A 15,552-nucleotide genomic window follows, 5' to 3' on the forward strand; every position below is an offset into this window, starting at 1 on the left:
CTCCAACCTTCACTTTATATGACGGAACATGCAATTCTCGGGAGCATGTTTCTCGGTTCCTGGAAGCCTTGGGTGAACATGAGCATAACCATGTTGTTCGCCTCAAAGAATTTTCAAAATCCTTGAAAGGCAGGGCATACACCTGGTACAACAACATCGCACCAGGAACTATCAACAATTGGGGAGAAATGATTAACGCCTTCTACATAAAGTACTTCTTTGTGTCAGAGCAAGTTACTCTCTCTGATCTTGGAAGAATGTTTCAGAGGAACAACGAACATCCCAATGACTACGTGAAAAGATTCAGAGTCCAGGCCCTGGACTGTCATGATACAAAAGTCACGGAGAAAAAACTTGTAGACTTGTGTATCAACGACATGATCCCGGTATACAGAGCTTTGTTGGAAAATCTTCGTTTCCATACCTTCTCAGAGCTTCATGAAGCGGAGAAGAGATCGGCAACTACTGCACCCGATTTACTGGAAAGAACAAAAGTTACAAAGGCTGAAGAACCGCGAGACGCTCGAGGTAGCAGACGTCTGATCAACAAGCAGTACAACCACCATCCTTCCACAAACGTTGTCGCAAAAGGGAGCAAACAAAAATCCGAACCACCGCGCAAGCATACCTCAGCTCCTTCAAAAGCACAAAGGAAGGATAAGCAAGATGCAAAAGCCCCTGACCAGCGCACAGTGGCTCATGATCAAGACGCGCATGACTTTACCCTTTCTATTGAAGAGGTGATCGAACTCCTGGATGCTTGGATCCAAGATGGTGCTATCAAGTTGCCATATGTTAATAAAGAATCAACTGAAGAAGACATAGAAAGTCCTAGTTACTGCCGCTTCCACAGGTTCGTCAATTATCCCACAAGTGACTGCAGAGTCTTAAAGCTCATATTCAGATAAAAGGTTGAATCGGGAGAGATTAGTTTGGGGACTGAAGGAGTACACAGAGATCCTCTCCCAGTCAGGACTTTCTCCATCTCTGAACAACCATCCAAAGAAGCAGTTCAGTCGTTGATCGAACATGTCTGCTATTTGCTCTATCTGTCGAAGGCGCAGAGGGGAGACATGTTCATTGCTCTAAACCACATATTTTCTGGGAAACGTCTACCGATTCCATAAGTACCTCCTGAACCTCCTGCCAGTGACAAGGAAATGTATGACTGGGGACTGCTCCCCACAATGCATATTAAAGGAAACGAATTCAAGAGAACATTTTTTGATGATGTCACCGCCATCAACATCATTCCTTTGAAAACTCTCAGAGCCGCTGGAATTACTCGACAACAAGCTACACATGCTCCCATATCAATCAGAGATCACGAAGGGACACTTAGAGATGCATACGGCCACATCACTCTCAAGGTCAGAGAAAATTCGGTCTGCGACTAAGTTTTACATAATCCGGGAAGATCCCGGATATGACATGATTCTTGGAAGACCTTGGATTCACACCGGAAAAGTGATTCTAATGCCTTCGATTGAAGAAATCTCCGACTCAGAAGAAATTGAAGATACTCCATCATTCGAGCATCTGGAGGAAGTTAAAGCCTTGGTGGAATTAGCACAGAAATCTGAAGAAAGAGCACATTCTTTCATCAAAAGGTTTCGTACTCAGGAAAGTCTGATTCCTCTTCATGCGCCTATACTACTAATGTTTAATTATGTTTCTCTGGTTTGTGGACTTCTTCCCACTAACAACTTAGCCGTCGCAAAGAGATACGAGTGGATAGCTTCACCACGGTAATATTACACCAAATGGTTGAACACAGAGTTTCTTCAAACTGAGCATTCTCTCAAAAGATTTATTGCTGAAGACATGGCTAAGCATGACAAACAGTACGCTGGATACTCCCCTCTGCACGAGTGTCCATATATGCCGTAACCATGGAATTCCATCACACGAGGAATTCCGAATCAGCAGAAGATATTCAAGGCGCGGATGACCAAACCTAACAAATTCAAGGAAGAAGAATTAGTTCTTAAGGCAACTAAGCGTGATCTCCATTCTGCAAGGAGCTCCAATTGGGAAGGATCTTTCATGGTTGCAAGATCCATAACTGGAGGCTACTACAAATTGATCAACACAGATGGCAGGACCCTTCCAGTGATCCACGGGAATTGGCTTAAGGCATTTGACGCCTGAAATTATTGGTCATTTGAGGTACTGTGCGTTTGAGCATTCATGACGCCTGGGATTTGACATTTAGGATTTTCTTTCACTGTATTTTAATTTCTCAAAAACGTTTGCAATACTTGCATTCAGTATTTAAATTCAGCAATTTATCAAAACTCAATTCATTTTACTTAAAGAAAATCTCTATCAAACCCAAAAGAAAACCCTCAATCACCTACCAATCCAAAACCAATCAATATCAAAACCAAAATAAAACCTCACATCTCTCAGAAGTTCAGAAGTTCAACAAAGAAAGATTTTTGCTCCTCTGCATCCTTCAAGACTTGCAAAGACGCCTTCTCCGTGTTCAGCTCCTCAGTCAACTTAGCAATCTTGTCTTCCTTCTCCATCACAACATCATTGGGAAAGGGTATGTTATTCTCACACGAGTTCTTGATTGCATCTATTTTCTTACGAAGCCACTTCACGTTGAAGCCAAGTCTTTCAGAATTCTCCAAGTTGAAATCCCAATCAAAGAGTACATCTGGAGTCACAGTATTTCTGGCCCTAGCGCATGTATCACTTACAACACGCAATATGACACTTACTTGCATTGTTAAATCATAAGCGCGTCCAGGGTCTCTAGTAGCAATGATGTGACCAAACTTCTTCCATATCTTCTCGTACAAGCATGCATATCTAATAGGAACGCTGAATCCACCAACTAATTCATGATATGGAAGCGATGAATCAAATGGAGGATCAAAAGAAACTCCCGCACTTGGATATTCATGCACCACTATACGGTTCTCAATTACTGGAGCAACTTCTACGGTCATGGCAGCAGTTTCTTCAGTCTCCTCTACCTGTGGCTCGGTTTCTTCTACTACTAGAGCAGCGACATTCGAGGTTTCCATAACTTCAGTAACAACCCTCTCATGGACTTGAAATGCAGGGATGGTTGTCTCTTCATCAATAACTCCAGGGCTGCTCGCGTTATCATTATTGATTTCAGTATCCTCAACTTCGGTATTTGGTACCTAATACGAAGATTACATGAGGTTAGAGTAATCTAAACATGGAAACCAAATAGGATCATAAAATACAGCATAAAAACAGTCCAACATCATCAAGGTTCAACATTATACACCCAAGACGCGAGCAAATAGCGTGAAAGTCATAAAAATACGCTTAGTGGCAAGTTCATCTGAAGAGATTTCACTCTGCCCTGTACAAGATGACCAACTGGGAGCAATCTACAAGGAATCTGAGGATGCGTCATATACCATTCTCTTTGTATGGATGTTCTCTACAACATGTCAAAATTTCATAACAATTTGATGAACGAGCAAGGAGATATGGTCAAAACATTGGACAACATACAGTCTGAAAAAGTTCTGAAAGTCTCCTGGAAGCTTACTGTTTTTCCTTTTTCAGGCCCTAAACATGACCAAAACTTAAAAAGTTTCTTTGATAAAGCTTGGAAATTTTCTGGGCTTGAAGATACATATGCAGACCTGTGAAAATACGACTTCAGATGAAGATTTTATGGCGTTTTTGCTAAAAGACTGAGTTCTGAATTTTCTGGCGACATATTTCAGCAAAGTTTTTCGTATATGCGCATGGATTCTCGTTCAATCATTCATAAATCAACCATTTCATTCTTCTATGGATAAAATGCAAGGGAAATACTTACGTGGGTGGTCTCTGAAATGTTCAAAGGATCAGAATTGCCCGCGTCAACATCAAGAGTCTCATTACTTCCATTAGGTTTTGAACCTTCGGAATTTTCTTTATCTCTATTCTCCAAGGATGAGCGAATATCAACACTCTCCACTTCCTTGGCGATGTCCTCCTGAACATATTTTCAAACCATTAGCATTTTAGCTACGAAGCATCATATTTGGATATGTGGAAGAGTACTCACATCATTCTCTTCTTCAACACTCAAGTCAGAAATCGTCTTCCCAGCAGCAGAAAATTGAAGACCATCAATACTTTATGGAGCAAAGTTATGTAACCAAATAACAAATTTTGGTTTATGATCCTAGTAATACGGATAGGAAAAAGTCACGACAGAAAAGTATTGACAACTCACCAAGGAAACAACTGGGGACTTTATGGTGTTAGGAAGCGGCTTACAATTCTTGTTCCTACCTTCTCCACCGTGAATGACTGTTTCTGCTTCCGAGAAATTCACTTCAAGACTAGGTCTCACAGCACGACCGTCCTACAAAAAGAAATTGAGGTGATAATCAAAGGAAATTATTTTAGTTTTATGAAGAATGTGCAAAAATATACATACTTCATGGTGAACATCCTGGAGATGTCTTTCGCTTATCGTTGTCGGAGATGTGTTTCAATCTTGGTCGAGAAGCAATCATATCAGCAGAAGGAGGCTCTTTCACTAAAGGTTGGTCGATCATCACAAAATCGTGTAAACGCTAAATCTGCTGATCCCAGAAGTCTATGTAACCTGGAGTTACATATGTAATTCATTCAGAACCAGGGAACCAGTAAGAACCTCCTTCCACACGCGTGCGATCTAAACAGGTTTTAAGCTGATCCACTGGTGGTTTCTTCCTTCGAAAAGTTGGAACGCACTAATCCATGCCCATTTGACGAGCCGCTCTATCAATGTTGTATTCTTCTACTGAAAAGTCTTCATATATTGTTGATATAAAGTGACCTAGAGTACAACTCAACATAAAAGATCTCTCGCCATCTCTAAAGTCAACACCATATTTCAAAGTCATACTCTCTCCGGTGTTGAAAGTTTGCAACTGAGAAACATAAGGAGGAATCAGCACCCATGGGAGGAAATTAAACTCATATTCATTGTCTCACACATCAATGAAGAGTGTCTTGGATTTAGATTGCTTCGTAGACCAGCGCATAATCCTGGCATTATCCCTCTCAGGAAAAAAAAAACAGCGAGAATCAGCAGCATTCAGCCCTTGCAAGATGCTGCGAGGAATAGGTGCATAATTCTTGAAGCGTTCCCACATCAAAGCCTGGAGAAACATCGTATTGGCATAGCATCCAATCTTCATAAATACGGTCGAGACACTGGAGTATATAACCAAGGAATCCAGGTTAGAGTAGAAAGAATCCAAGAATAGACTACCTATGGGAAGTTGTTCACCCTGTGCCATCTTAGTAGAAAAAGGGATTACAAATGGTTTTATCAAAGTTCCGATGTATTCAAACATGTCCCTGGACAGCCATAAACACAAGAAAACGGAAATAGATAGCATACCGTCAGGCTCGTCAAGAGGAATATCTCGTGGCCACCAGTATGTTAACCAGTGGGCATAACAACCTTTGCCAGACGCCTATTAATTCTCTCCATCTCGGCTGTCAAGATATTGGAAACTGATGTCTCCTCTTTTTCAGGGAAGTTACCTATGATCGGGAGATGCAACAAAGCAACTACATCCTCCAAGAAAAGTCTTCGTTCAAGAAAAAATCGAATGGTTGCTCGAGGAGTCACCAGTTTCTTCTAAACAACCTCTCTAGGATTTATCAAAAGGAGAAATGTTGGAGATTGAAGACATTTTTCAGTTCCCTGTTGAAGAGCGAAAAATGCATCATCTATATTTGGAACGTTTTTGATCCCAGGAGTTTCTTATTCTTCTTCACCAGCATAAGTCTCATCCATACATGTATCGTCTCTGGAGGAATCATTTTCCTGGGATTCAGACATCCTTGCGAAGTAGCTGTAATATGCACAAAGCATTCTACTTCAGTGTATCATCATACAAGGTGCAAACTTCGATAATATGATGGAGTTATATAATCTGACAACAGAATACTTATGTAGACATCTAAGGAGATCAAGTGCGTAGAATACTGCTGGGGTTCAGAGACGTAAGGAGCGCAACTGTACCTTGATCAGTGTGAGATTGATTAGGGCTCAACTACATTCCAGTCTGAAGTTCATTGGTAATAGGCTAGTGTCTGTAGCGTCTTAATACAGTGTGGTGTTCAAAGCTGTACTAGGTCCCGGGGTTTTTCTGCATTTGCGGTTTCCTCGTTAACAAAACTTCTTGTGTCTGTGTTATTTCTTTTCCGCATTATATTTTTTTATCTAATAGAAATATCAAAGGTTGGATTATCTAATTGATTGACACTTGAACATTGGTCTTTGGTACCATTCAAGTTATTTCTCTTTATTTAATCGGGCTCGCAAATTCTTATTTGTTTGATTGCGGATTAAATTGAGAAATAGAGATATCGCTCTTTGATATACTTTCCTATAGATTGAGTCTGACTGTCTAGTTGATTCTCTTGAAAGTATATTGGAGTAAGTCCTCTCAGATTGCCAAACGAATTGTTGGGTGCGGTTATTAGACCCCCGCTTTTTCATATATATATATATATATATATATATATATATATACATAGTAATATTGTAAGTTGACTTCCATTCCAGATGGATGAATCCGCTGAGAGTCCATAAATATCTAGTATGTTACATCTCAAGCTTATCTGAGTGATAACCTGAGGTCTATATCTAGTAATCTTGTAAACTGAGTATGCATACCAGATATGTGAATCCACTTAGGGACCATAAGTATCTGATGCTTGATATCTAGCTCATTTGAATGAGAACCTGGGGTCTATATTTAGAAATCTTGTTGTTAGAGCACTGCTCGGTCGAACTCGCAAGCGTTTCTATCTCAAGCTACTTGTTTGTCAAGTTTAGGTGATCAAAACTATAAGTCTTTATTTCTAGTCTACTTATAGATATGTCTCAAGTTAGGATAGAATGTGTAGTTGAACTTTAGACTTCACGGCGTTCATCGATTGAAGACGAAGATCTACTGAGGAGAGCTTGGAGGAACTTCATCAACAAAAGGTATCTGGAGACTAAAATTTATCTATCACTCAGAAGTTTATTATATTCTATCTCCTATTGAGACTAAGTCGTATAGCTATATAGACTTTTACATTATACACATTTGATATTTCGAGCTGAGTTTATCTCGCTTTTCTATATCTCGAAATATATGTTGGAAGATTTTTGCTTTAGCTACGTTCATCATTATTCTTGACGAGTTTAGTTGGAAAAAATTTTGTAACGACGCTAAAATTTCTCCGGGCCTTTGAGCCGAGCCTAACCCATTTGGATAGAACTGTGTCGTGAGCGCGTGCGATCCTAGTACTGGATGTGGATAATGCCCTAAATCAAGTTCAGGTCTTCTTAACAAAATAGCTATCCCTTAGTAAAATTAATGTGCCTAAATAGTAGGTGTTAGGGAAATCAACGCATGAATGCCATGCGGCGGACATGAGCAGCTAGCTAGGGATATTTCTATCTCTTATGTCTTCTTCTCAGAACAAATTCTTAGAAACAAGTATTTCTTCATCGTTCTTTTTACCTTTTTATTCTATCATTTTCCCCGACACTTTACTGATTATCAATATCGTAAAAGAAGGAATTTTGGTTTCAAAATAATATCGACTCACTGGATCTGGTTACATACTGGTATTGATTCAAGGTATGGGTCGTTTCTTTTCTTTATTTCTTTGTCTCCTAATTTTTTTTTCAATTCATGTCTATTTAAATGCAATCTTGTTCATGCACCACACCACTTTCATTTTCACTTTTCTCTTAAATCATTACTTTGAGTATTTCAGATATTTTCTTAACCTTGGTTTTGATTAATTTTTCTCATAAACTTCCTCAAAAGTACCATGCGTTTAACAATTTTGCACAAAAAGGATTTGGCTTGAAATCATGGAATTTTAATGCTCCCATATTGAATTTGCATGTGATTTTGAGTGGATTAAATGCTTTTGTGAAGACTGACAAGGTTTTGCAGATATCCAAGTTTTGTTTTAATCATACATCTAAGTCTTGAATTTAATTTTGAACTAGCGTATCTCATGTTTGATAAAATGACCCAATGATTTTCAAACACATTTTGAAACTCTACAGGTACCTGAAAAATGAACCAAAACCTTATCCATCAAAATAAATAAATATTATGATTTCTCTTTTGAAATGGTTTTACTCTAAAAGATTTTGTAGGTTAAAATCTTTGTTTTCCGTTACTGTACTTGAGGACACTTTCATTTTAAGCATATGGTTTTCTTTAAAATGGAAAGGGGATTTGTAGTTTCATTATGCCTTAACTTGTTTTATTTGTTTGCAGTCTTCATTTTTTTCTAAAGCAAAATTTAAGTAAATAGAACAAGTGGTACCTGTCTAGTCCTTTTTCTTATTTAAATTGGATATTGTGTTGCATTTTTATCTTGCTGTTAGCCCCCTCGGCAATTAGATGTAATTTGGTTCGGTTGGATCCCCACTTGCGAGCATGTGCTGTTTTAAATCCACTACACAAGCATTTTGATTATGTTGATAATGCTCTTAATTTATGTAGTCTGATTTTGGTTTGGATCATTGTTAATTCACTGCACCAACATTTGCTTTTCTTATCAACCTACCTGCTGCTAAATGTTGTATTTTCGTCAAGATTTTTTTTGAAATGATCCAATGCATACAACTGATCCGATGACTTACTATCTTTTATAAAGTGTAAATACCTAACCTTTGAGCGAATTTTCGGTAAATGAGACATCGCTGCCCTTGACCTTTGAGAATTGATCATGGTTTCGTGATTACTGCCACTATGAATTACAGAGCTATACTTTAGGAATGTCAGGCCCACTGGGCCCCCCATTTACGAGTGGCAACCCGTAAGACCGTTAGCTGTAACGGTGGTTGGTAATCAGAACTACCCTGACATCGGCGCTGGTCAAAGGAATAGTAGAGTAACCAAACTTGATTTACAACTCGTTATCTTGTTATGAATTTCAATTGCGCAAGGCTTTTCATTTTCTACATCATTTTCAGCTGCTGCTCTTGTCCATTTATTTATGTTTTGCGCAAGTACGACCTTTTTGTAACCCCCACTGGGCATTGCTCATCCTGTTTTGTTTTGTTTTCTCCCCCACGGAGTACGAGAGGAGCTTACAATAGTAAGCCGGGAAGAGCTTACAGCGGACTTTTGATGCTATGAAAGTTAGTAATTTGTTAAGCTTATGATGATATCGTATATCACGGGGCTGCTGGTATAATTGGATTTGTACATTTCTGTCTACTTTCTTGTTCTTTTTGTGTAAATACTTCCCATGTTTTTACTGTGTATAAGTACTCTTTGGCATGTCTGTGTATAATCTGTAAGTGGGAGTACTTGGTTGTTCCGGGCATGATGAGTATGATTTTTAGGAGTGTACAGATTATTTTTGAAACTCCTATTTGATGTCCAATTTCAATTGAATTCAAAGTCTCTTGTCTACTGAGTATTTAATGTGTTATATACTTTGTATATACAGTGCCTACCATTTTATATTGTATTTAAGTAAGACTAAGTGGTGGCATTTTATTTGGTTTCAGATTAAAACTCAAACCTTGTGGATTTGATTAGTATTGTAAGAGTACAAATGGATGTTTAAATATTTTGTTACATTTCTTAACTAATTTAGTTCTGAAACGGCTCGATGAACTATTGGTCACAATATTTTTACATGCTCTTTTCTTGATTTCTCTTAGTGGCCATCTACGAACCGATTTGTCATTTCTTTATTCCATCTTTATGCTATCTTTAGTGTTGGGAAATTATTTTTGACGTTTCTGGAATCATTTCATTTCTTGTTTCTATATTTTGTTGTTGGTCTCCAGCACTCAGTTTTACTCGGTTTCAGAAATGAAATGTAATACTTTTATTTTAACTTCCGAGTGACGTATCGGGGGTTTGCTCTGCTAATAGGGTTGGAAAACCAACCCATTGGAGGGTAAATTTTCTGGTCCGTCACAGTTGGTATCAGAGCAAAGGTTCCGATTTACCGGGACTGTGTTTAGTTTTCTCGTGTGATTGAGTCATTTTATTTTCTAATTTTGTTTTGGGGATTTGGGAAAATCCAGAAACCATGATATACATATCATTCTCTGTGTTAGTAATGTACGTTACTAACAATCGTAAATCTGACGCTTGTTCTGTTTTGAAGATATCGTGATGTGCGAAGTATATAGCCTTAAGCTCCGTACGGAAGAAGAAGAATCGCAGCAAGAGGACAACACGAATTAAGAATAATTTAGCATAGCTTGTAGGCTATGTGTTGACAATTGCCGATGTCGTTAAGGATCGGATATAGCCAGTACTACTATAGACTTGAGGAATTCAACAGGGTTGTGGGAAACGATAAAAAGTTCAGTGGGATGTCAGTTCCTCTCCAAGTAGAGAAGTGGTTGATGGTAATTAAGAATGAGTTCGATGTTACGCAAGTAATTAAGGAGAAGAATATTAGGCTTGCGTTAAGGTAGTGGGTTTTCTCCTTTTGATTTAAATTTTTCTGTACCAAAAAATCTTCTTTGTCCTAGTTTGATTTGACTGCATTCTTTCTCTATTTTCCTTGTTGCTAATGTTTTCTTTTGTCTCCATGTCCTGAAACTGAACATCATTCTACCTAAACCATTTATATGTATCTGAAATTGGATATTTGGAATTTTTTTGAAATCGTGAATTTTATAGACCTTGTCCATACATTTTCTCTAAGCTTTCCGTGTTTTGAAAACCTTGTCCACAGCAATGAATTTTCTTTAAATACTATAGCTACATTGAGCTCACTCTTGTACTGTACCGTGTTTGATTTCGAAAGTTTATATAATTTTGTGAAGATTGAAAATATTGAGCCGTCGTGCAAGTCCAATTTTCCATTAAAAAAGGGAGTCTTGAATCGATTTCTTTAGAGATAGCCATTACCTGTTTGTTAAAAGGACCCAATGAACTATGCTTTTGAGTCATTGAATGCGGTTTGAGTTCATGAACAGATTCATATTGGTTTTATGTGTTAAAACCTTAAATTCGGTTTAAGGGGTTAGTGGAAGTGATTTATAACTGAATGCCACTTTCAGTTTTAGTTGTTTTCCTTGTTACTCATTTTGAATGCTACTGGCATTTCCCTAAATCTTACTTTTACGATTGCTTTTTGTTAGAAATAAAATGAAACTTAAATTTTGGGGAATTTGGTATTTCAATTTTCTTATCAACATGTTTGTGTCATTCTTGTACTAGATATCTATGAAATCCCATTTAATATCTTTTATACCAAATCCATTAATTTTATTGTTGTTTTCCTACTTGAACTTGAATATTTAATTTAAAAACATGTACTTCCCTGAATTTATACGATGTGTGTTAGGAGAAAATGGAATTTTACACATTATTTATTAGTTCCAACTTGCCACAAGTTTTGTATGACCACCTTTTCTCTCTGGATAATCGGTTTCCCTTTCTTATCAGTTAGATGCATCAGTTTCGGATTTCTGAGTTGTTATTAGTCTTATTTCAGTACTTTTACATCTGTTTTGGTTTGACAAGCTAAGATATGCTTGTTAATATTTGTTTTCACTTAATTCCAAGTATTTAGCTGGGTACTTCCCGGGTTTTTTTTGTGAAGAACATTTTCCTAAACTGATGTCGTGTTTTCTTTGTATAAATTGTCCATTTAATTCTTCGTGAACTGGTTGTTTTCCATGAATATTTGGGTTTGTGAAAATGTGAGACTTTTCCATCTTATTTTATGCCAGACTTGTATCGAGACGTCTTACATGTCCGGAAGTAAGAGCACAACATCAATGACCAGAGGGGCCGTCATCAGTATTAAAATTTCATCCTTATGGATTTTGTAAATTTGCCGAAATTCCGACAAGGAAGACAACAACACGTTTTCTTTCGGCAAAGCATATAAACAACATCACTTCATATGCAACTTGTACTTGGAGAGATTTTCGTGGTAATGGAATTCCTTCTTCCGCCGTTTACAGCGAAAACCTGTTGTTCACGTCCAAGTGTTGCGAGGGTTCCGACAAGCTATAAGCATCGAGCTGGACATGAACACCGTTTTGCATCCTCGTTAAATGGCCGGAACGAACTATTCAGGAATAGAAAGACAGGTTGCGGGCATATATGATCCTCTTCAATGGACAATTATAAAGTGATCCGTATACGAAGACTGAGATAAATAGTATCCAACAATATCTTAAAGGAGCCATGCAAACTTGAAGTGATCTTTGGAATTTAGAGTAAGAGATTCAAACGATGTACAAGGATGAGCATCAGCACAATATGTTAAGACTCTTTGAATTTATTCTGACGAATAAGAGAAGTCATTTCCCGACACGTCGTCAGCATAATCATAAGGGGCGTGCAATGTGTTTCATGCATACATATTTTGGATGATGCAATGTTGACCCTTTTGCATGGGATTAAGTGAAAAGACTTCCAACCAAAGCACATCAAGACTTGCAGAAGGATATTATTGCATGTTGCCAGCTGTAACGATCAAGTTCTTAGGGCAAGCACTATGAAAACGATGAAAATGAGATGGCGACATCATGGCTTGGAAGAGACGACCTGATCTTTGAAATCCGAGATGCGAGAGATATTTTAAATTAGTTGAAGGTAATCCTGATAGCTCTTTCTCTTAATTTTAAATTTGGGGACCAAATTCTTTTTTAGTGGGTAATGGTGTAACGACGCTAAAATTTCTCCTAGGCTTTGAGCCGAGCCTAACCCATTTGACTAGAACTGTGTAGTGAGCGCGTGCGATCCTAGTACTGGATGTGGATAGTGCCCTAAACCAAGTTTAGGTCTTCTTAACAAAATAGTTATCCCTTGGTAAAATTAATGTGCCTAAATAGTAGGTTTTAGGGGAATCAACGCATGAATGCAGCTAGCTAGGGATATTTTTGTCTCTTATGTCTTCTTTTCAAAACAATTTAGAAACAAGTATTTCTTCATTGTTCTTTTTAACTTTTTATTCTATTATTTTCCCCGACACTTTACTGATTATCAATATCGTAGAAGAAGGAATTTTGGTTTCAAAATAATATCGACTCACTGGATGTGATTACATACTGGTATTGATTCAAGGTAGGGTACATTCGTTTCTGTATTTCTTTGTCTCTTAATTTTTTTTTCAATTCATGTCTATTTAAATGCAATGTCTTGTTCATGCACCACACCACTTTCATTTTCACTTTTCTCTTAAATCATTACTTTGAGTATTTCAGATATTTTCTTAACCTTGGTTTTGATAAATTTTTCTCATAAACTTCCTCAAAAGTACCATGCGTTTAACAATTTTGCACAAAAAGGATTTGTCTTGAAATCCTGGAATTTTAATTCTCCCATATTGAATTTGCATGTGATTTTGAGTGGATTAAATGCTTTTGTGAAGACTAACAAGGTTTTGCAGATATCCAAGTTTTGTTTTAATCATACATCTAAGTCTTGAATTTAATTTGGGTTATTTTGTTTTTGGTACTCAGGTTTTTTCCAACTTTTGAGTTTGGTCTAACATTTATCCGGCTTGGTTTTTGGTACTTGGAAAAGACGTTGACCCACGTTGACTCTTGACTTCCGTTTGGAATTTATTTAAAATTAATATAAAATCTAATAATTAAACGAATTTACTACCGCTATCATCACCATCAAGGTATAATAAAACCCTCTAGCCATTCATCCCATAGCATCACCAGGATCAGTCGATCCATAACCCTCCTTCCCTACGAGTCACCACCATCAGAACCATCTAAAACTTCTACATAGACTCAGGCCAATTCACCACCAGTGCCTTCACCATCACCAGCACAACCGTTGTGCATCACAGACCTAAGCCAAAACCAGTTGCAGCTTTGCCTTAAGTCATTAATCCACACATTTGATTCCTACAACATTCTCAACATCTCAGCCATACAATCTCCAGTCGCAGCAGTAAGATCCATTGTGACATCAACAAACCATTCTTCCCAACTTTGAGCATCAAACTCTACTGATTTAATCTTTGGCATCACCATCACAGTACTTCTCTTCTCAACGGTATTTGTTGTTTCAATTCAACTCAAACCATCCCCATGTCACATCACAGTCTCAGCTCATTTCACAACCATACAGCAACAGATTCAACTTCAGTTCTTCTATAATTCCTCACTGCACCAGGAGTAACAGCATCAGTTCCACTTTCTTCTTCGATTCCAACTTCAATTCCACAATTGCAACAACATCACAACTATCAATCTTCTTCTAATCTTCAAAGCCATTAACTTCTCGACAGCAAACACCAGTCCCTTGCAACTCAAGAACATTGATTATTGCCAGAAATCATCAGCGACCCCATCGAACATCACTAACAATCGAAACCCATCTCGTCATTTCAATAACAAACACCACCAATTCTCATGCTCTTAACATAATAAAATTCAGTTGCAATCTTTAATAGAACATTATCATCCATCTCATAATCGTTTCAGGAAATCGATTAACACATTCAAGATCCCCAAATCAAAAATCAAAACCTAAAATTTCAACTCCCAAAGCATAAAAATTCTGATTCGAGATCCAAATCAAATGATTTTAGACCAAAATTGAAACCCAATGAAACCCCTATTGCATAAATCCTGTCATGAACCAAAATTGAAACCCAAAGATGAACCGAAACCCTAATGTAATCAAAGCATCAAAACCCTAACTAAACACAAATTGTTCCATAACTGAACCAATTCGTCTCTGAAAGAAAATACAGCAGATTCTAAAGAATCGATGGCAGTAGAAGAGAGTTATAGTAGAGAGAGGAGAAGAATTCCTACCGGCGTTGTGAATAAGGTTATGCAGAGTTGTGGGTTTGTGGAGGCGGAAGAAGTGAAGTAGAAAATGAATTTGGGAGTTGGAGAGACTTTTTTGGTAAACTAAAAAGGCAAAACAGGAAACCAGAATAGTAATTAGATTTTATTTAATTTTTATAATAATTATCAAACAGAAGTCAAGCTCTAGCCAAGTCAACGTGGGTCAACGTTTTTTCCAGGTACCAAACGCCAAGTTGGACAAATATTAGACCAAACTCAAAAGATGGACAAAACCTGAGTACCAAAAACAAAATAACCCATTTAATTTTGAACTAGCCTATCTCATGTTTGATAAAATGACCCAATGATTTTGAAACACATTTTGAAACTCCACAGGTACCTGGAAAATGAACCAAAACCTTATCCATCAAAATAAATAAATATTATGATTTCTCTTTTGAAATGGTTTTACTCTAAAAGATTTTGTAGGTTAAAATCTTTGTTTTCCGTTACTGTACTTGAGGACTCTTTCATTTTAAGCATATGGTTTTCTTTAAAATGGAAAGGGGACATGTAGTTTCATTATGCCTTAACTTGTTTTATTTGTCTGCGGTCTTGATTTTTTTCTAAAGAAAAATTTAAGTAAATAGAACAAGTCGCACCTGTCTAGTCCTTTTTTTTATTGTGCATACCAAATATTATAAACCCAAGTCAGATATTCAATGTCTTCTTTGTCTTCAAATCTTCTTAAATCTTCAATAAAAAACTGCACACAATCACTTGAATCTCTTGTGATT

General features: G+C 37.4%; 1 long non-coding RNA gene across 1 annotated transcript; it reads left to right on the top strand.

The window, feature by feature from the left end:
• The first annotated feature begins 7,508 nt into the window (after positions 1–7,508).
• Positions 7,509–11,782, top strand: LOC113362161. Its single transcript, XR_003365577.1, has 3 exons — positions 7,509–7,625; positions 10,138–10,449; positions 11,720–11,782. It is a non-coding gene; the product is annotated as an uncharacterized LOC113362161 (long non-coding RNA).
• The last annotated feature ends 3,770 nt before the right edge of the window (positions 11,783–15,552 follow it).

The sequence above is a fragment of the Papaver somniferum genome, chromosome 3 (assembly GCF_003573695.1).
Source record: "Papaver somniferum cultivar HN1 chromosome 3, ASM357369v1, whole genome shotgun sequence".
Taxonomy (NCBI): domain Eukaryota; kingdom Viridiplantae; phylum Streptophyta; class Magnoliopsida; order Ranunculales; family Papaveraceae; genus Papaver; species Papaver somniferum.